Below are 23,157 nucleotides of genomic sequence, written 5' to 3'. Positions count from 1 at the left end.
CTTTGTGGTTCACGTGGGGAGTGAGGCAAAGAATTTGTCCAGAGTTTCAGGACTCTCAGTAAAATGCAGATTTCTTTGTTGGAAAGTAGATTTTGAATACTAAATATGTTTTTTTCTTTATGAGCAAACTCATTTTCCACTGGAGCCTTGCTTGTGATTTTTCTCGACATTAAATATCATAGCAAAATGATTTACATATCTGCTTTAGGTGACTGGTTGCATTTAGATTTATGGATTTGTAAAGTCAGGTGCCTGGGCTTTTCTAGCGAGTCATTCATTGATGTTGCTGAAGGTAGTTTTAGAATACGTGCGAGTCAGAGTAAAGGTAGTGTTTCATAGGGATGGGCACTACCATGGGTCATGTCAGAATTTTATTTTCTTTCTTATTTGTCACTTTGACCAAATTACAAAAAAAATTTTTTTTTTTAAATTTCATGTTCAGTTCACTGAACAGTCCTGTCTCCATATGCTCACTGAACCACAGCGTGTGGTTTATGATGTAGCAAGCCTTGAACTTATGGCTGGGGAATGTCAGGAATTTTGGGTTCTGGTGTCATTGAGGAAAATGGCCCCGCCTTACTACACTTTGGTTTCCTGTTTAGAAAGTTCTGTTCCTTCATAAGGACCTTGAAGTTCTAGGAGGAAAGGTGCTGTGTGTGTGGATTTTTCCATGAAGTGCAGTCCTAACGAAAAGGCTGAGTTAAAGGTAGGTGAATGCTTTATAAAAACATGTTTTACATATATATGAGATATTTATTAGTTTATGCCACACTTATTTATTTACTTAAGTATGAATTAGCCCCAGGCAATTTGAAGTCAGATTTAAAATTCAGGTTTTGTTTACTTAATGCCCTTCTTTCTCTTAAGGAAGAATAGAAAAGCTTAGGAAGTGGAAATTGAAATTGATTTTAATTGCCTGAACAGGTTTACTGGAGAATCATTTTATTGAGGTGAAAATGAGGGCCAGATTATTTTTGTTCTTGCTGTGTGTCTAATTCCAGGCAATTTTGGAGTAGTCCATAAATCTCATTCCAAGTCTAAGGGAGAATATCCATCATAAAGTGAGCCAAAGTGTAACAACTCTTTGTGACGACTGCCTTGGCTAAAAATCTCTAATGGTGAGAACTCAGAATTACAGGAGTGCATTTGGAGGTGGGATCGATTATACTGATGATTCCCACGAGGAAAAGGAAGCTATTTTAGGCTCTCCCAGTGTGCTTTTGCAACTCTAAAGACCTCTTCCCTGTTCCCCCAAAGCTCAGTGAGCCACTCTTGGGAACAGTTGTGTTCTGTACCCTTGAGGTGAAGCTGGACTGGTGTGAAAAGTGGGGATAGCCTATTAGAACAGCATTTCTCTCTGGGGAGTGCTTTTACTCTTTCAAGAAAAGATAAGTAGTGGCATTGAGTGATTTGTAACATACAGTGGCAGTCACTGTTGCTTAATTTTAGGATCATGTGATGTTCAAATGTGTGGTATTTTGATTTGGTACTAAATGCAAGTTTTTTGTGTGTGATGTCATTTTTGCGTGAAGAGTCTATATGTGGGTGCTTTGGAGCCCAGTAACAGAAACCAGTGGGACTGGAAAAGCTGCTCTGTTTAGTTGAGGGTCAACACCAAGTTGGAGTGAGTTCTCAAAGAGTATGTGACACTGTGGCCATGCCATGTTCCTTAGGGAGTGAGATTGGGCTTGTTGGGTTTCTGTTTCACTGAGCGGGGAGAGCTTTTCTATGCATTTGATTATGCTCCATGATATGTGGAACATGAAATTCGTGGACTTAGGTCTGGGAAAAAAAATTTGTGTAATTTTTCTCTCTGTTGCTTTGAGAAGCAAGTAGGAAAATGGAAAAGCAAAGAACTCAAGTGATCTGCAAATGAGATTAAGAGGAAAAAAGTCTCTAGGAAATAAGATACGTGTATGTTTAAGTTTTTGAACATCAGGTATTAAACCCAGTGATGGAGAATTCTCTACTGGGAGTTCCCTAGTGGCTTAGTGGTTTGGATTCCAGGCTTTCACTGCCATGGCCTGGGTTCAATCTCTGGTCAGGGAACTGAGATCTTGCAAGCACGTGGTGGACCAAAAAAAAAAAAAAAGATTTCTCTGTTTACCGAACGATTTTGAAATCTCACTTTCTAAAAAAATTTTTTTATTGAAATGTAGTTGATTTTCTGCTGTACAGCAAAGTGATTCAGTTATATATATATATATATATATATATATATATATATATATACATATTCTTTTTCATATTCTTTTCCATTATGATTTATTACAGGCTATTGAATATAGTTCCCTGTGCTATACAGTAGGACCTTGTTGTTTATCTATTTTATATATAATAGTTTGTATCTGCTAATCCCAAACCCCTAAGTTAGAAATTGCACTTTTTCATTGTTGCCTGCCTTAACTCAATGTCTTGAAAAGTCTTATAGTTGTTTAAAGTTGTTCTGAAGTCAAAACAAAACAAATTTGCTAGAAACAATCTTGGCTATCATCTAGTGTATCCTTTGTATTTTGCTGATGAATCTATCCAGTAGCTCACGGTGAAAGTTATATCTGAGTCTCAGTATTCCCCATGCCTAGCACTGGATTTAACACATAATACATATTGGCTGGCTGGTGGGCTGACTAGGGTAGTACTTACTTGAAAAGAAAAAAACAAAACAAAAACAAAACTTGACACAAACCTTTTGGCCAGAATATACTTGAATAGAGTCTTAGTGGAAAATTTGGGAAGTATGGTTGAGGGTGTAAGAACAACTCTTCTTTTTGGGATTTAGAAACTTTGTGCTTCTTCTATGAATTATTAGATCCTAATGTCTTTAGAATGTAAATTCTAAAAACTTCTGATGTGTAAAATGTATTAAAACATTTTGGTGTGTAAAATATCATTTGTGTTACACTTTCAAGCTGGTAGTCTTTTTACCATTACTTTGTGATGGTACTATTTAATTATTTACTTACTTATTTAATTACTATTTATTATTTAATTATTTAATTACTATTTGAGAGTCAACAGAAGAATGAATGAACAAGGATCATCGTTCCCAATAGACGCTGTTCTCCCATATACCAAAAATTAAATATAATGTGGATTTTAAAGTTCAAACAATAGTTTGGTAAATTAATAATAACATTCAGTGATTTCTTAACAACCTAAAGGAGTTTATCTTATCAGGTCATGGCCATGTTTGGAAAGCTGAGAATTTGAACTTGAACCATATTTTTTCTTCCTTTAAATGAATTGTGGCTACTTCCCATGGGTAGAGCTGGGTCTAGGATCTGATCATTTTGCTCATGTGAGACTCGGGAAAATTTGTTTCTGAAGCTGTTTGAAGGAATTTCCCATCCTCCTATTTGGTTTCATGCTTCAGGTGCTGGTGCCGGTTCCATGGGCAAGTGTCTGGAATGGAGAGGGAGTAAGGCCTGCACATGTGGTCCTTGTTTGGTGAAAGGCTGCCCAACGTGTGTCCACTCCTGGAGATTCTGTCCATTCTCAGTTTATTTGGGGCCTTTAAGATGGCATGATAATAACTTGGGTTTCTAGAAACCCTGCTTTATGACCTAACAAATGCGTTGTCTGTGAGATCTCTTTTTGAGATGTTCTCACTAGGTCAGAAGAATCTAACCATGCTGGAGTATTGCAGGGATCGTTTCTTTTGTGGCTAAAATCTTCAGATTTGGAGAAAAGAATCCAAATATCTTCTTTATTTCATCCATTCCTTCCACAAATGTTTATTGAGTACATCTGGTGTGTCAGGCACTCATCTAGGTGCTAGACAACATGGACATAATTCCTTGTCCTTATAGAGCTTCTAGTTGGGAGAAAGGCAAACAAATAAGTTAAATATGTCAGATGGCGATACGAGCTCTGGAGAAAATTAAAACAGGGATGGGAGATAGGAATAGGGCTGAGGGAATCATATTAGGACCTGGCGTCTTGCACTACTTCCGGTGACTGAGTAGACCCACAGGCATGAAACAGCCCAGTTCTTTATGTTTTGTGGCTGATCATGCTGTCACGTCATCACCAGCATTGTCACTGTCACAGTCGGAAGGCGTTTATCTCACACCTATTAGCAAGGTTGTGTACAGAATGAGTCATACAGATGAGTCCCCAAGACTGGCAGCTCTTATGTGGACACATGCAGAGGACTTACAGATGACAAATTTTTCAAATGACGGTATTCATTCAGCAAATGTTTACTGAATGATGGTATATAGACAAGGCATTGTGGAGAATAACAAGATAAATCATGTATATACCTTGCCAACAGAGTGTATAGTCTAGTATATTTGTATATAGTAGATCATTTGCATGCCAGGGATTTCACATTTGAGACAGACTACGAAAAGTCCATGGCGTATGCTGATTTGTCCTTTTGCTGAGGCATGGTTTTTCAGTCAGCTGCTTTGGGAGATGCGTATGGGGTAACTAACCTAAGAGTGGTGGATTAGCACTTGCCCAGTGTCCAAATTCCAGGGCAGCACTGTTTCTACCCCTCGTTTAATGTGTAAAATGCACATTTGAAGTGAAATACGCTTTCTTTGTGAAAGATTGCTCTGAGAAAAAACAGCCAACTGCTAGTGCCGGTGATGAAAGCGCTGATCCTAAGGCGTGATGATTCTTAGCCAGAAAATGGAACCATTGAGGGTCTCAAGGAAATACCAAGCATTTTGCTTCCTTTATAAGGGGAAATCATATACTGTACTAGTATTTTGCCAGCTTGGAGATGAGCCCCTCATGAGTGTATTATTTGGGTGGATCTTGATAAGATCCCTAAGGGAAATGTGGACATGGGAGGGTGTATCCCCCTTGTCTGAAGGTGCCTCTCAGAGGAAGCTAAGCAAAGCTTCTTCATGAGCTGCTTCACCTGCGTCGTAATATCCGCTTATTCCCATTCCTTCCAAATAAAGGGTCACCCATCTTTTTGTGAGGCTCCCTGGCATTTACTATACAGATGGGATCAAAAGTTTACTGTATAAAACATAGTTTTATATATGTATGTGTGTGTGATATATACACACACACACACATATGTACAGACATGCATCCATACATATCCACAGAGGGCAAGGGAAAGCTTGGAAGGGGAGGGAAAAGTCATAAAATACAGTGGCCGAGGTTGTTGGTTAGTCACCAAAACCCACATTTCCCTCTTCCTGAGCCCACAGCAAGAATGCATTTTCCAAGCTCCCTTGCCCTTAAGTACGGCAGGTAACTGAGTTCCTAGCCAATAGAATGACCCTGATAAAGATGGCAGAGCCTTGCAGCCTGAATCCCTATTTCAGTGTGAATAAGAGGAAGACCTCATTCACCCCTTTTCCAGACACAAAGTTCTGAGGTGTTTGAGCCATAATATATTTTGAGGTCTGTTTCAGCAGTGACTAGCCTTCCCTTACTAATACTGATTCTCTGTGTGGTAAATGAGAGAGGCAAAAACCACAGTTTCAGGGCTTTACTCTTACTTCATTGGGACACTGGACCCAGTTGTTTCTACCTGAATGGCAGAATCAGTGCTCTTGGAAGGGGGGGGGGGTGGTTATTGTGCTTATAGGTTCAGGCTGTGTGCTTATTACTGCACTCACCATTCAGTGCTTACAGATAGCTACGCTTCTTCTTGTAGCCCCAGTGGCTGAGGGTAGAGTGCTAGCTGACCCTGATTTTTCTTTTTTTTTCCTCTTGTCCACAAATATTTTAGTTGACCAGACCACCTCAAATGGTACTCTCAGCTGGAGGTAACAAAAAACTCAAGTCAAAGAGAACAAACAGGTGGTTGCCAGAGGGGAGGGGGTGGGAAGAGGAAAGAAATAGGTGAGGGAGACTGAGGTGCAAACTTCCGGTTGCAAAATAAATGAGTCACAGGCATGAAATGTACAGTGTGGGGAATATAGTCAGTAACTATGTAATGTATTTGTAAGGTAACTAGATGTTGCGGTAATCATTTTGAAATGTACAGAACTATTGAATCACTATGTTGTGTAACAAGAACTAACATGGTGCTGTAGGTCAATTATACTTCAAAAACAAACAAACTCATAGAAAAAGAGATCAGATTTGTGGTTATCAGAGGTGGGTAGTGGGGAGGCGGAATTGTCAAAAGGTACAAGCTTCCAGTTACAGGATAAATTAAACCTAGGGATGTAATGTACAACATGATAAATATAATTAACACTTCTGTATGTTATGTATCAAAGTTGAGAGTAGAACCTAAGAGTTCTCATTGCAAGAAAAAAAACATTTTTTCCATTTCTTTAATTTTGTATCTATATGAGGTGGTGGATGTTCACCAAACTTATTGTGATAAGTCAAATCATTATGCTGCACACCTTAAACTTATACAGTGCTATATGTCAATTATATCTCAACAAAACTGCAAGAAAAAAATCAAGTGGATTTCCTATAGGAAAAAAACGTGTTTCACCAGTTAGTGATTTTATTAAGAGCTGAGTGGTACATTTGACTTCAGGTGCTGTTTCTCTGCGACTCTTAATCCAGTCGGACCTTCATCCACAGATTGCCACACCTCAGCTATCTTTGTATTCTTTCCCTAGTCCTTTACCGCGGAGCAGAGCACAGTGCTTTATATATTATGTGTGGCTAAATAAATGTTTGATGAATTAATTAATTACTTAAATCTCTTACGCGGGAAGAGCTTCTTGAGCTAGTTTCATGCTCAGTGAATAGTTCTTTCCATGGTGAACATCACTCCTGCTAGGTTGTGTTGCTGTCAAGTCACGTGATGTTTCACCTTGTATAACTCTGTGATGCTGGCCTTAGCCAATAACAGGAGTCACCCAGCATGAGGTTTGAAAAGGGAAAGAGGTGATGGGCTAAATGGTTGCTATATGAGTGTAGTAGGATGTGTCTTGACCTGGTTCCAAAGGTACTTGTAGGGCTCATGTCTGGTAGATGATACTGAAGCACATTCCTATGCTTTTCTTGGCAAAAGAGTCCTCTCATGTTATTATATGTACTATGCCGCTTGATTTAATAGAAGAACAACAGACTAGTTTTTATCTGCTTGGTAACTAGGTTTGTATCTTAGGTCTTGCTTGACTCAGCAAAGGTTCTAGAGAATTCTCTGAAAAGAGATACATGCACATTCATAATTAGGCTTGTTTCCCCTAATACAATTACAGCTGAAATCTTTCCCTCAGGGATTTATGCTCCTTCTTAAGAGCACGTTTTAATATCGGTAACACAACAGAAGGATGACTTAACAGGATTGAGGACACTAATGGCTAGGAAAGAAATTAGGGGTTTCATCAGCATATCTTCCTTTGAGCAGCAGTGGGGTTACCTTCCATGTCTTTCTTCACTGGTCCTTCCTTCCTCTCCAGCTGAGAGGTGACTTTGAAAGAAGCTGGCTAGAGCTTTTCTGTGATCTTGCTCTTCTCACTTCTTTTGTCAGTTTATGATCCTTTTGCCAAAAGTCAGTGAAGCAAAAGATCATCTTCACGTCTTTGATTGTTTGACCCTTACATTCAAGAATCTGCGATGTGAACGTTTCAGTGCGGACTTACTTGTTGCTAAACTTCAGCTGGCTTGGTGAAGATGGGGAAACCATTGTTTCTTTAACAGAACTTAGGAAGTCACAAGAACTCACTTGTATAGGCTTCCCTGTCATAAGTTACTTAAATTGTAAGCATTTATGTTGGAAATATGGAGCTGATTATCTTCCCTCAAAGTACTCTGTGATGATTAATAGCAAAGAAGTTAAATTTTTCCTGCATCTCAATTCACTGGCCTAAATGACATTATAGAGGCCTGAAAATACTGGTCCAGTCTCATCTACTTAAAGGAATTAGTTGTGGAGAATGTTTTTACCACAACTGTATGTTGGGTTATAAGAAAAGCAACTAGTTTGTAATGTGGATAAATTAGTGCTGTCTCTAACCTTGACTGGTATTGTGAATCCCACCTTTCACAGTGGTTTAAATGGCGTTGCTTCAAGTGGTAGCCTGAGAAACTAGCTCAGTCCAGAGACCTAACAGAAGGTACATGTTTGAACAGGGAATAATGATTAATAAGTTCAAGAATATTTATTGCTTTATTGTGGAAGATAATGCTACCCTCTGCTTTCATTATAGTCACTATGATGGAAAAATAAAAAATCATCACCCTAAATAAAGGCCTACTTACCTCACTTCCTATCAACTGACACAAACTGCCCCACATTCAACAAAAAATTACATGGCATGCCAACAGGTAAGAAAGAGCACAGTCTAGAGAGACAACATAATAAGCAAGAAACAGACTCTTTTATGACACAGACGTTAGAACTATCAGACAAGGAAACTAAATGAATTATGATATATCAAGGGCTCTAATGGAAAAAGCAGACAACATGCAAGAACAGATGGGTAATGTAAGCAGAGAGATTGAAACTCAGAGAAATAATTACAAGAAAATGCTAGAAATCAAAAACATAGTAACAAAAATGGAAAGTAACTTTGACGGACTTGTAAGTAGGCTTGACACTGACAAAGAAAGAATCAGTGAACTTGAAGATAGATCAATGGAAACTTTCCAAACTTAAATGCAAAGAGAAAAAATAATTTAAAAAAAGAATAGAACATACAAAGTCTGTGGAACAATATAAAAAGGCATAGCATATGTGCCATTGGAATGCCAGAAGGAGAAAAGAAAGGAGCAGAAGAAATATCTGAAGTGATAATGGCTGAAAACGTTCCAAAACTAATGACAGACACCAAACCACATGTCCAGCAAGCTTGAGATAAATATTGGGTTGGCCAAAAAGTTCATTCTGGTTTTTCCATAAGATGTTACAGAAAAACCTGAATGAACTTTTTGGCCAACCCAATACCTGAGGGTTCTCCCCACACCCCACACCAAATACGTGTTGTTGTTTTTTTTCCACACCAATTCTCCAGTTCTCTGACACCAACTTGGGTCTCCAGCAATTCAATTCAGTTCTGACACTAGTTCTTGGAGTTAGTAAGGGCTCAGTCCCACAAGTCTGTCCCCACTTCAGATGCCAGCCACAAATGGGGAGCTCAAGGCTACCCACATTTCTGCGCAGCCAACAACAAATTCTGGGGTCCCATGACCCTAACCCCCTGAGGTTGGATCATTCGCTAAAACAACTCACAGAACTCAGGAAAAGTTCTATGCTTACTATTACTAGTTTATTATAAAGGATACAACTCAGGTGGAAGAGATGCACAGAGCAAGCTGTGTGTGGGGAGGTGGGAGCACAGAGCTTCCATGCCTTCTCCGAGTGTGCTACCCTCCTAGCACCTTTGTATGTTCACCAACCTGGAAGTTTTCTAAAACTTCACTTTTAGAGGTTTTTATGGAGGTTTCATTACATAGGCATGATGGACTAAATCACTGGCCATCGGTGATTCAATCTCTTGCCCCTCTCTCCTCCCTGGAGGTCAGGAAAGGAGGGCTGCTGAAAATTCCAACCCTCTAATCATGCCTTGGTCTTTGTGGCAAGCAGCCCCCATCCTAAAGCTCTCTTCCTAAGGTTCCACAGGAGTCACCTTAGTAGCATAAACTCAGGTATGGCTGGAAAGGGCTTTTTATGAATAACAAGACACTCCCGTTACTCCTATCACTCTGGCAATTTCAAGAGTTTTAGGAGTTCTGTGCCAGGAACCAGGGACAAAGACCAAATATATACTTCCCATTACATCACAGTACCCACGCACCCCACCCCACCCCCCCAAAAAAACCCACACACACAGTAAGGCATGTCTTATACAAACTGCAGAAAACAAAAGACAGAGAAAATCCTGAAGGAAGCCAGAGGGGAAAAAGAACACCTTGCCTGTGGAGGAACAAGGATAGGAATTACAGTGGCTTCTTGCTCATCAGAAACCATGCAAGCAAGAAGAGTGAAATCTTAAGAATGTTGAAAGAAAAGAACTTTTTCATTCAAACCAACAACCTTAATTGAGTTTCTGTGCTCCCATCTGGGATATAAACAGGAAAGAGTAGACCGTGAATGCTGCCCTCAAGCAGCTCCTAGGTGGGCTGAGAAAGAAACGTAGATGCTGCATGGGTTTACATAAAGTCATGTCCCTTCTCAGGGCCTCATTTCTTAATCTGTTAAATGCGAGTGTTGGACTAGATTAGTGGCCTTTTATGCTTTTATTTTTCCCTTTCTTTCTTTAGAAATAGAACTTTTATTCAAAGGACCTCGTCTTTAAGTTGGGAGCAAATAAAACAGGTGACAGTGGAGCTGTTCTATTTGAGCTAGCATAGTTGATGGGTGGGAAGTGTTGCTGAGGCTTCTCCCTCCGCATCCTCAAGGAGGCTCCTGTGGGGACTCTGTGGGACCCCCCAGGGCACTGGGGGAGCACTGGTGGAAAACTCCAGCCTAGCAGGACAGAGGAGCCCTTTCAGGTGTGAAGACTCTGTAGCCGAGCCACTAAGCTATTTGGATGATAGTGCTTCCTTCACCTTTAGATGTGTCTCTCTTTTGGCCTGATTTCTTCCCTACCTAATGTCCTGTGTACATCCACGTTCAGTGTCTTTTCTCATTATACCTAAACGGCTTCTCTACTTTAGGCCCATCGTCTTGCTATTTTTCTTCTCTCATATCTCTCGTTTCTTATCGATTTTTTTCCACTTTAATTTGTGTGAGTAGACTGGCCTTTTTAGGATACAAAGAAAATTATGAGAGGTAACACTTATTGAGTGACCCTGGTGGGTGCTGTCCTAAACAGTTTGTGTAAACGATCTCATTTCATCCTCATGATACTTCATGAGGCAGGTATTAATATCATGATTATTTTACAGTTGAGGAAACCAAAGCAGGCACAAAGAGGCAAATCATGCGATGAGGTCAAAGAGTGAGAGTTGTCAGAACTGCGACTGGGGTGTAGGTTAGCCCTTCCGCCTAACTGGGGCCTAAACTTTTTTACTTTCACTTTTTTAGTTGTTAATTCTCAGGAAGGGTGTGCTCCCACTCATTCATGTCTTGGTAGCTCTAGAGCTATGTCTCTGCTTCCTTTCCTAACCCCCTTCCCTTTTTTTGAAAAGCGAGAAGCAAAGAAACCCTATGTGATGCCAAGAATGAGATAATTAAGGTTTAACTGAAACTCACGAGAGAAGTGGTTTGGGGATTGTCGTTCTGAGTGGCTTTCTCAGGATGGGACAGAGGGAAATGAAGCTGAGAGTTTCAGGTGTAGCAAGACCATTTAGGCGGACAGTTGCAAGTTGACCAAGGAATTTGCTGTGAGGAAGGAAGGCAAGGGGAAAGGGGGCAGGGCCAGCACTAGCCCATTGTCAAAGTCAAGAGAGAGTAGAGTAACGATGGAAAGTGGAGACAGCTTACTATTTTGAAAAGCTAAACAGCTTTTAGGGAATGATTTCTCCTTTTGTGCTGCTGTGCAATTTTAACATTATTAAGTGTTGTATGAAGACTATTCTATTAATTATATTAAGAATAGTCTTAATATAATTAGCTGAACATAATAAGAAATGTGTGCCATCTTTGATCTGTGCTAAAGTCTATTGTTGCTACCAAGAAGAGATCAAGGAAAGAAGTAAATGATTAACCAAATTCCCGAGGACGAAAACCTTTGAACTGCAAAATGTTATGATGTTTACTTAGCAGAAACAAGTCTACTAAATGGCCAAGAAGCATTACAAGAAATTAACCTACAAGCTTTTGGCCAGTGTTCGACCTATTTCATCATAAATAAATTTAAAGTGTGAAAGGTAAGTTTGGAGAAGTAAAATTCATGCCGATCTGTTACTTTTACCTATAAAGTTACAAAACTTTAGGAAAAGTTAGCCATTTCTCTTATTATTTCAACTATTTGGGGTCGGGGGAAGACTGAGTTCCAAATATGAAAACACATTTCTAATACATATAGTAAATCTGTATAAAGAGATCAATAGAAAGATATTTACCTCATTGAAGCATTTTTCTTTCCATTTACTGAGTTCTGAAAGTAATGTTCAGGTTTACGACATACTTGGTTTAAAGCAGGTTCTGAAATCTGGTGTGTGTGAGGTTTTTGAAAGGAAAGCAATAAAGTGTATTGGGATCTTATACACATTTTACTTTAGAACAGATGTTGGAAACCAGGTAGGCCTTCTAAAAGGGGAAAGTATGGGTCGTTAAACATCCAGGAGAGTTCAATCACTGTATTTCTGTTTTGTTTTGTTTTTTAAATAAATTTCTTTATTTTTTAGCTGCATTAGATTTTTGTTGCTGGGTGCAGGCTTTCTCTAGTTGTGGCGAGCGGGGGCTACTGTTCATTGCAGTGCGCAGGCTTCTCATTGCGGTGGCTTCTCTTGTTGTGGAGCACGGGCTCTAGGCTCACAGGCTTCAGTAGTTGTGGCCCGCAGGCTCAGTAGTTGTGGCTCGCGGGCTCTAGAGCGCAGGCTCAGTAGTTGTGGCACACAGGCTTAGTTGCTCCGCAGCATGTGGGATCTTCCCGGACCAGGGCTCGAACCTGTGTCCCCTGCATTGGCAGGCAGATTCTTAACCTCTGCGCCACCAGGGAAGTCCCAATCACTATATTTCTAAGGTAGTTTTATCCAGGTGGTTTGCCTGTGGATAAATCCCAAGGATATGTTTTATTCCCAAGAAGCTTATTTTTCACGAGCTGCTTGATAATTTGGATACCCCTAAAAGAAAAATAAATCTTTTTACTTATTTTGGGAGTCCATGGAAACTAAGGATAATAATTTCTGTAAAATTTCTGCAGTGCTGGAGATTGGGTTTAGCAGCCCAGGGCAAAATCCTACCTTCTTTAAGAAGCATTCCCAAATCTCCCTTGTAGGAATTAATCTACACCTTCTTATTTATGGATTTGTTCACTCATTCAACAAGTTATTATTGAAAACCTGCTATGTGGGATTAAAACTGGGAGCAAGATAAGCATAGTACCTGTCTTCCCAGAATTCGTGGTTTTGTGGGAATACAGAGTAAATACAGAGTTAACAGGCAGTATCATTACTGCTATAATGGGTGAAGTTAGGCTGCAGGCAAATCTGGGAAGAATTCCTGGAGAAGGTGTCATGTAAGCTAAGTAGGAGCTAACTGGATGAACAGAGAGGATGAGGGGCACCATATTCAAGGCTGGGGACAGCTTTGTGAAGGGAATGAAGGAGGAGAGTGGTTCTGAAATGGAAAGGAGTTCAGAGTGGTTGAAGCCTGGAACATGAGAAGGAGGAAGGAGTGGCAAGGGGAGAAGCTAGAGAGAGAAACAGTGGTTCTAGAACCCTGAGAGCCGTAGTGGGTTTCACTTTCCTGATGGCACTGGTGAGCCATTGAGGTGATGGCAGACGCTCTATAAGCATCACAGTGGCTGCTGTGTAGGGAGTGCATTGGGAGGCATGAGGTTATCACTGTTCAAGGTCCAAGAGGTAAGCAACTCAGTCCCAGAATCCCACGTTTAGGGTTGATTTCCTGGGAACTAGTCCTCGTGCCATGTACTGCATCAGCCAGGATCCAATCAGAAAATAGATGCCAGGCTGATATTTCAGATAGAGGTGATCTGATGTAGGGAATTGGAGACACAAGGTATTGGGCTGAAAGAATAACTAGTGGAAGCAGAGGTAACACAGAGATTTGGAACTTCAGGAAACGGCTGCTGTCCCTGGGGGTGGGAGGAGCAAAAGGGAATGGGTGTGGTTAACTAAACCCAGAAACTCAGAGGGACCACCATACAGCTGATGGGCCAACTGCCGAGGAGTTGCGTGGGCCTCTGGGGAGGGGTTACCTTATGGCTGGTGCTCCCACCATCCAGGGGGGTCCACGGCTAGTACATAGAGTGCTAAAAGCATGGGGAACTGGAACAGCTGCTACTGTGAAGTCTGACAGGCGCTGGAAAACGGGAGAGTTCCTTCTCCCCACCTCTGCCTTCCGATCTGCCAATGGCTCCCAACGGCAGAATTGAACAAGAAACCAGTTGCAAGGGAGTCTGGAAAATGGAGTTTGCAGACTTCTAGCTCCAGCATCATAAAGCAGAGTACAGAAGGGTGGGCTTGGGCTAAGAGACGGCTGGTAAATAATCTGCCCCAGGTATTTGAGAAAAGTAACTCTAGCTCTACCGTGGGAAGTGGGTTGGAGGGAGGCAAACCGGGATATTGATTGATCCGTTCAGAGGTTGTTATCAAGACAGGAGATGATGGCTGCCTGATTGAGGGCAAGGACAGAGAGAGACAAAGAAGTGGGTAGATGCGGAGAAATTTAGAATGTGGAATTGAACAGAATTTGGCAACTGATATATTGTGAGGGATGAGGGCATAGATCAGAGGGAATAAAGGAGGAGGAGGAGGAGGTAAGGAAGAGGCTTGTGTTTCTGGTTTCTGACTTAGGTGGCTGGTGGTGCTGTTTACTGAGATAGGAACACGGAAACTGTTTAGGGGAAGATGATTCATTCCGTTTTGGACTGTTGAGTCTGATGTGTCTGTGGTTCATCCAGGTGGAAATTCACTGTGGATGCCTGGGAAGAAGATGTAGATGTGATTTGTTTTCAGCCTGTAAGTGGTACTTGAAGTTTTAGGAATGAATGAAATTGCCAAGGGAGACTATAGACGGCACAGAGAAGCAAGCTGTAGGGCAGAACCCGGAGGAGTAACAGCGTTTTAGGAACGAACAAGGTAGTGGAGACAAGTTTGTGAAGGCGACTGTGAAAGAGTGGTCAGAGAGGTTGGAAGAAAACAAGAGCGCGTGATGTCCCAGATATCAGGGAAGAGTGTTGGAAAAGAAGGTCATGGTCAACAGTTCAGGCGCTCAAAGGTTTACTGTTGGTTGTTTTTGGTGCTTCTGTACCATACTCATCAAGTCTGCCTGTTTTTCATTGTTACTTATGGGTGATTGTCCTCTAGAATAGTGTGGGCCTGGGACACTGCAGCACATCCCTCAGCATCTGGCATTGCTGTTTTGCACATGAGTATATCTGTGATATGTGTTTGTTGCATTGGGTTATTTAGGTATCTGCAAACTCCAGCTTGTGGATTGGCCATTTGAGCTTGTAAATAAAGTTTTATTGGAACACAGGCTGCCCATTCATTTATCTGTTGCCTGTGATTGCTTTTACGCTGTAACAGCAGAACTGAGGAGTTGTGACTGAGACCCTATGGCCTGCAAAACCTAAATTATTTATTGTGTGGCTCTTTATGTTTGCTGATCCCTGCATTACGGTCTCGAAGCTGTTTTATGTAAGCTGGTAAGATTGTATCTTTGAATTTCTTTTTTTAAAAAAATCCGTTTAATATATTTAGGGAGAATATGGAGCATAGAACATGCCTTCTCCGGGTTGGTCATGGTCTTGTCTTTGGGATGAAGGCAGCAGAGCCAAGGGAAAGAAAAGTTAGCAGATGGTCGCAGCAGTCTCTTCAGCATGACTGTGGGGCTGAGTAGTACCCTTCTAAGGAAAACTGCCAGCCCAGGGATGGTGGGACGAGAGGGGCGTAGACCTTAAAGGCATGCGTTTAAGACAGGCCTTTTCAGTCCTGTGAGGTACCAGCCACTGTGCTAGGTGTCCAGATTCTCCAGTAGCTCAGAATCTGGTTGGAGACACAGACCCACCAGCAGAAACTTACAATTGCCTGTAATATGCCAGGCACAGTGATAAAGCTGCACGTGTGGTACCTAAGAGGGGCAGCTAGCCCAGCCTGAGGAGAAGCAGCGAGAGGAAGAATGGCCACACCGGGAGGAGGCCATCAGGGCCTCGGGTGCCGCCCCGCCACGTGGGAGCTGGAAGTGGGTGTGGAGGGGAGGAGGCTGGGTGGGGAGGTCTACCAGCTCTGGAGTCGGAAGTTCTGTGTGAGAAGTAGGGCCCTTGAGGCTGTGCAGGCATGGAGACAAGTGGAGACAAGGCAGTTCTCAGAGGTCTACTTGTCTGTCACCAAAGTTTGTCTTCTAGGCATTCTTTTTTTTTATTTTTTAGCTGACATATTTAGTGTGGTTTGCGTTTGTGGGAATCATAACCTTGAATTGCTTGGGGTTTTTTTCCCTCTTACATAAAGTACAGAAGTCATCTTGCATTAATATGTCTTTTGACTGGACTTGTCTTGCCTTTAGGGATGATAAAAGCTCAGTGAGCTGAGCAGGTAACATAGGCAAGGAAAGTTTTCTGTTTATTTAGAACTGTGAACTTGCTGTCATTTTACTATCCACACTCCTCAATAACAACAAATTACACATTCACAGTAATCTGACTGTGCTCCCCCAATGGTTTGTGTGAACTGATTGGGCAGGTGTTAGGCCTATTATATGAATAAAGAAAGTGAGATACATACTTAGATTTTAAGTTGCTTGCCAATGTTCATTGCTTCCAGTAAGTCCTTTTGTTTGCATTTAAGAGCAACTCATTCCAATCAGTTCAGGAAAATAGGAGTTTTTCATTACCTTGCTTATGAACCAGAAAACCGGGTGTAACCAAGAGGCTCTGAGTGTTTCCTTTCCTTTTCTCTGTCTACTTTATCTCTCTGTCTGTCTCTCTCTCCCTCTCCTTCTCTCCGCATGTCTGCACCATCCTTTCCTCAATCTACAGGTCAGTTTTCCCTATAACTTTGCCTTACATGAATCTGTCTTCTTTCAGCCTTTCTCTGCATCATAAATGACAGTTAAAGCTTCAGCTCCCACTGCTATTTGGGTCATTAACTGTTTTCTTTCAGAATCTGATTGGCCCAGCTTCTCTTTTTAAGTGAGGCCATATTGTAGCTGGATTGACTCTTCCTGGGTCAAGGGCCTTTCCTGTTCCACTCAGCTTGGACTAGGAAGGTGTACCCATGTGGTTCATAAAAGCAGGCGGTTGGGTAGCTCCCCTGAGAACCATAAAGTGAGAAGCAAGGCATCTTGAGTTGTGACCTGTCCTGTACATCCCTTCCCTGCCTAGCTCATAACTCACTTCCTACATATAGTTCCAAAGATACCCTCTTCTAATGTAACCCAATCCTCATAGGTAAAACCACACGTTCATTTACCCCTTTCCTAACAGGAAGCACCCCAAAGTCATAGTTGGCTGCTGCTACACTGAGAAGCAATCATGGGACCCCATCATCCAATCTGAATCCACAACTCTCAGTGATGTCCATTTCAACTCTGGTTCTCTCACCATGCAGTCTAGCCAATTCTGAAACCCATGGACTAAATGTTATGTGTAACACCCAACACACCCTGTGTACAATGGTGGAGACTCTCTTAATGCTCATTTTTTAAAAAAAAAAGGGAAAAGAAATTTCCACCCCTTAATCTAGCTGCGAGATACATACATTGGTCACCAGCTCAGCCTATATTCTGTCTAGTAGAATAGAGCCCACATCTGGTGACGGGCAGCCTCCTGCTGGCAGGGCGAGGCCAGATGCTTGGACACAGTGAGATGTATTGGAGGAGCCGTGACTGCTAAGCCTTTGGCTTGCTGCCTTTCCTCTTCTCCCATGAAATGAGTTCCCTGATCTGTAAACAACTACTCTAGGGATATTGTCTTTGGCTGTTGATTGACCTGGGTCTTTGGAAACACCATGGAATCTTTATTTTCTTCCTATGCCTTGTCTTCTACTTTTCTTCTCTGTGTCTTGTTGAAGTCTGGTTGTGGAGGTTTTTGTTTTTGTTTTTGCTTTTTTTATGAGTTCTTTAGTAGTTAATGATGTGACACAGAATAAAACTATCAGCTCAGTGGCTATATCTCAAGCCAGAATCTTTTTGGATTATTTTTCCATTCAACTCCTGTTAAGAGTTTAGAGCACTCTAATTTTGTAATAGATAGAGTAGGTATCTATGGGGCTGGGATTCTGTAATCAAGCTTGTTTATTACTGAGCATTCTTTCTTGGCTAATTTCCATGTGGTTTCTGAGTTAATTGCATAGAAAAAAAAAAGAAAGATTTCATTTTCTGCACTGTATTGACATGACTTTTGCAATTGCATTTAATCATTTGCACTTCTTCTATCTCAGTCCCTACAGTGAGCTGTCTTTATATTTACATACCATTGAGAACCATATGATAAATGAGAGGTAGAATTAGAACAGAGGAAATCAGCATAGTTATTTTGTAAATAACTAGGTATCAAGGAATGCTGCAGCCATCAACCAACACCGAATAACTTCAAACTAATTAAGGCATTGGAGTATTTTTTTAAACATATGTTATTTAGTCTTAATTTAGCTGTAAAAGTTCCTGTTCCCAACCCTGTCCTCTTCCTCTTCAGAGCTTCCAAGCTTTTGCTGGGTTGGTGGGGCTTACCAATGAGAAATAGATACAGCTATCCAGAGCCACAGGAGGACTTCTGTGTTATAGGAGCATACACACATGCACATACATATAGAATTAACAGACCACGTTTATAATGATGTGCAGTGCTAGGCATTTCACACAGGGTGTGAAACAGATGGTGATTGTCCTGGGAATGATGGTTTGGCATCGTGTCATTTACTGCTCTCTAGGTATTTTTGAGGTGAATACAGACATCTAAGAAGTCTGCTGCATGGGCTATGAGCAAAAGGCCAGATTTAAACATTCTTTTAAAAAAACAAAATGCAGGTCTTATATGTTTAAGCTCTCTTCATGAAGCCAGGGGTGCTTAGGACAGCAGCGGTTATTGAGAGCCCCCTGCAGTTCTGGGCTTCTTCCAGTGAAGCCTCCTGCCCATGCCTGTCCTGCTCTGCCTCTCACGTGCATGTCTCCAGTCTAGCACAAACTAGTAGACACTCGATGAAATGCCTGGTCAAAAGCAGGAAAACATGGGTCGGTTTGAAGGTTTGGGCCTTCAAATTTCTGTGGAACACTGACTCTTTACGATTTATATTGAGATTAAATATGATATCAGTGAAAGAAAACTACCAAGCTGGTGTTTTAAGAAAACCAATCAAGTAGATAAACAGCCTTGAATATGCATCTTTGCCCACTTGTTTGATGATTTCCTTAGGATTAATTCTTAGGAGTAGAATTGCTGTGTGCCAATTTTCAGAGCTTTTGATAAATATACCAAAAGTGTCCTCCAGTTAGCTGTGTGTGAGAGGCTGCAGGAGTCCCCACCCCCCACATTTCACCTCATTTGTATTTGTGGTTCCAGAGCCTGGTGGCACTTTCTCAGAGCAGTTGACTTGTTGGGAGCGGTGAGAATAGGATGTGTATATAAACTTCTAAGATGACAGAGTGATATGAACATTGGCTTGTTTTTGTTTATTTTGATACCCTTGGTTTAATTGCCCCAGATTCAAGTGATGATTTCTTTTTTTTTTTTTTTTTTAATTCTTTATTTTATTTATTTATTTTTGGCTGTGTTGGGTCTTTGTTTCTGTGCGAGGGCTTTCTCCAGTTGTGGCAAGCGGGGGCCACTCCTCACTGCGGTGCGCGGGCCTCTCACTATCACGGCCCCTCCCGCTGTGGAGCACAGGCTCCAGACGCGCGCAGGCTCAGCAGTTGTGGCTCACAGGCCCAGCCGCCCTGGGGCATGTGGGATCCTCCCAGACCAGGGCCCGAACCCGTGTCCCCCGCATTGGCAGGCAGACTCCCAACCACTGCGCCACCAGGGAAGCCCCAAGTGATGATTTCTTGATCTCAGCTTTACTTTCCCATTGGGCAGTAACATTTTTTTTTAAACTGTGCTCTCTCTGCCTTATGTGTTCGTAGAAACTTTCCCAATCATGCTAATTAATTTAGTATCTACATCAGGTTCTTCATACTCAATAACCAGACAGAAATAAATCAGCCAAGAGGCCAGATATAAGAAAAGCAGGGCAACTTGGATGATGGTCAACTGATATTAAGCCTCAGTTTGGGCAATAAAATAGACAGTGGTTGGGATGATGAATTTGAGACTGTGGACCGTGGTCGGTGGGGGTGGGGGAGGGGGGCTGCTGGGAGAAGACTGTAGGACTAGTTAATGTTGCTGGATCTTCAGGAGAAACTAGAATTGGTTTCACGTAAAATATGTATTTTTTTCTTTTTTCTTTTTCTTTTTTTTTTAACATCTTTGTTGGAGTATAGTTGCTTTACAATAGTGTGTTAGTTTCTGCTGTATAACAAAGTGACTCAGCTATACATATACATACATCCCCATATCTCCTCCCTCTTGCATCTCCCTCCCACCCTCCCTATCCCACCCCTCTAGGTGGTCACAAAGCACTGAGCTGATCTCCCTGTGCTATGTGGCTGCTTCCCACTAGCTATCTATTTTACATTTGGTAGTGTATATATGTCCATGCCACTCTCTCACTTCGTCCCAGCTTACCCTTCCCCCTCCCCGTGTCTTCAAGTCCATTCTCTATGTCTGCATCTTTATTCCTGTCCTGCCCTTAGGTTCTTCAGAACCTTTTTTTTTTTTTTAAGATTCCATATATATATGTGTTAGCATATGGTATTTGTTTTTCTCTTTCTGACTTATTTCACTCTGTATGACAGATTCTTGGTCCATCCAACTCACTACAAATAACTCAATTTCATTTCTTTTTATGGCTGAGTAATATTCCATTGTATATATGTGCCACATCTTCTTTATCCATTCATCTGTCGATGGACATTTAGGTTGCTTCCATGTCCTGGCTATTGTAGACAGAGCTGCAATGAACATTGTGGTACATGACTCTTTTTGAATTATGGTTTTCTCAGGGTATATGCCCAAGAGTGGGATGCTGGGTCGTATGGTAGTTCTATTTTTAGCTTTTTAATGAACCTCCATACTGTTCTCCATAGTGGCTGTTTGAATTTACATTCCCACCAACAGTGCAAGAGGGTTCCCTTTTCTCCACACCCTCTCCAGCATTTATTGTTTGTAGATTTTTTGATGATGGCTATTCTGACTGGTGTGAGGTGATAGCTCATTGTAGTTTTGATTTGCATTTCTCTAATGATTAGTGATGTTGAGCATCCTTTCATGTGTTTGTTGGCAATCTCTATGTCTTCTTTGGAGAAATGTCTGTTTAGGTCTTCTACCCATTTTTGGACTGGGTTGTTTGTTTTTTTGATATTGAGCTGCATGAGCTGCTTGTAAATTTTGGAGAGTAATCCTTTGTCAGTTGCTTCATATGCAAATATTTTTTCCCATTCTGAGGCTTGTCTTTTTGTCTTGTTTATGGTTTCCTTTGCTGTGCAAAAGCTTTGAAGTTTCATTAGGTCCCATTTGTTTATTTTTGTTTTTATTTCCATTTCTCTAGGAGGTGGGTCAAAAAGAATCTTGCTGTGATATATGCCATAGAGTGTTCTGCCTATGTTTTCCTCTAAGAGTTTTATAGTGTCTGGACTTACATTTAGGTCTTTAACCCATTTTGAGTTTATTTTTGCCTTAGGTGTTAGGGAGTGTTCTGATTTCATTCTTTTACATGTACCTGTCCAGTTTTCCCAGCACCACTTATTGAAGAGGCTGTCTTTTCTCAATTTTATATTCTTGACTCCTTTATCAAAAATAAGGTGACCATATGTGCGTGGGTTTATCTCTGGGCTTTCTATCCTGTTCCATTGATCTATATTTCTGTTTTTGTGTCAGTACCATATTGTCTTGATGACTGTAGCTTTGTAGAATAGTCTGAAGTCTGGGAGCCTGATTCCTCCAGCTCCGTTTTTCTTTCTCAAGATTGCTTTGGCTATTTGGGGTCTTTTGTGTTTCCATACAAATTGTGAAATTTTTTGTTCCAGTTCTGTGAAAAATGCCATTGGTAGTTTGATAGGGATTGCATTGAATCTGTAGATTGCTTTGGGTAGCAGAGTCATTTTCACAATGTTGATTCTTCCAATCCGAGGATATGGTATATCTCTCCATCTGTTTGCATCATCTTTAATTCCTTTCATCAGTGTCTTATAGTTTTCTGCATACAGGTCTTTTGTCTCCTTAGGTAGGTTTATTCCTAGTTATTTTATTCTTTTTGTTGCAATAGTAATTGGAAGTGTTTCCTTAATTTCTGTTTCAGATTTTTCATCATTAGTGTATAGGAATGCAAGAGATTTCTGTGCATTAATTTTGTATCCTGCTAGTTTACCAAATTCATTGATTAGCTCTAGTAGTTTTCAGGTAGCATCTTTAGGATTCTCTATGTATAGTATCATGTCATCTGCAAACAGTGACAGCTTTACTTCTTCTTTTCCGATTTGGATTCCTTTTATTTCTTTTTTGTCTCTAATTGCTGTGGCTAAAACTTCCAAAACTATGTTAAATAATAGTGGTGAGAGTGGACAGCCTTGTCTTGTTCCTGATCTTAGAGGAAATGGTTTCAGTTTAAAATATGTATTTTTAAAATGTACATGGGCCAAGAACATTTATTCTTGCAAAACTACCCATTGATGACCTCAGGTCTGTCCACCCCCACTTCAGTGAACAGGTGGGGATGAACATTTTAAAAGTTCACCTTTCACCTTCCTTCCTCCCACCAACCACCATAAGACTTAATACCAAATGGACATCTGAGGAGTTTATATTTGTCTCAGATACCTTTTTTCTGGAACGGCTTCTCTGACCATGTTTCCTCCCATACATGTACCCAGAGTTTCCCTTTGCTGTTCTGCAAGTGTGTAGGGTCTGTGCAGAAGTGAGTGTGTCCCTCCAGGGAGTCCTCTGCACTCACCTTAGGTCCGGCTGTGTCCGTCTCTCTTGAAGCATCTATGGCACACCCCGGGCGCGGATCCCAGGTGGAAGCCCAGGCATGTGTCAGGTCACTCAGAGTTAACAGCTTCCATGGCTTTCCATCAAAGTGGATCTCCCTGCATAATCCGTGCAGGTCGACCTAATTAAATTCTTTAATTACATCTCAAGGAAAGGCTTAGCAGAGTAAGTAGCTCCTGATCACCAGCCTCTGAAGGATTAAAGTACCTGCCTCTTCTGCTGCTGTGAAGCAGCAGCTTCAGACTCCTCATTTGGTCCAGAGTGGCCTGTTTCCTTGTGCTTCTCCTCGACTAGACTCTTTCCATTGGATAGATCTAACTGGTCTGTAATCTCCATCCCTTGAAGCCCACGTCACGGAAATTACTCAGTAAATGTGTGAAGAAGGATAGGTCCTGTCCCATGGTGGAATTTCTTTGTTACCTCTGATAATAAGGAATAATGTGTTTGGAGCAGAAATAGTCTTCAAAGCTGGATGGATGTCCTCTTAGAAGTCTTGGAGAGCTTTAGTTCCACATGATGTATTTCCCTGTCTGACCGTGAGTGGTGAATAATAGTGACTGTTATACGTCATCCCCTTGCTTAATTGCTGAAACCACTGGCCCAGTCTTAATTGATTTCTTCT

At 41.3% G+C, this 23,157-nt stretch overlaps 1 protein-coding gene across 8 annotated transcripts in view; it reads left to right on the top strand.

The window, feature by feature from the left end:
• STXBP6 (syntaxin binding protein 6) overlaps positions 1–23,157 on the top strand; it is a 335,859-nt gene that overhangs the window by 96,385 nt on the left and 216,317 nt on the right. Inside the window, exon 1 of one of the 8 annotated variants that reach the window (XM_057544155.1) lies at positions 616–706. The exons of the other annotated variants lie outside the window; for them this stretch is intronic. The gene's annotated coding sequence lies outside the window, so the exon portion shown is untranslated. Of the gene's footprint in view, positions 1–615; positions 707–23,157 lie in introns of those variants that run through there. 8 annotated transcript variants of the gene reach the window in all.

The sequence above is a fragment of the Balaenoptera acutorostrata genome, chromosome 3, assembly GCF_949987535.1.
Source record: "Balaenoptera acutorostrata chromosome 3, mBalAcu1.1, whole genome shotgun sequence".
In the NCBI taxonomy this organism is placed as follows: Eukaryota; Metazoa; Chordata; class Mammalia; order Artiodactyla; family Balaenopteridae; genus Balaenoptera; species Balaenoptera acutorostrata.
This window is presented reverse-complemented; position numbering and strand designations above follow the sequence as displayed.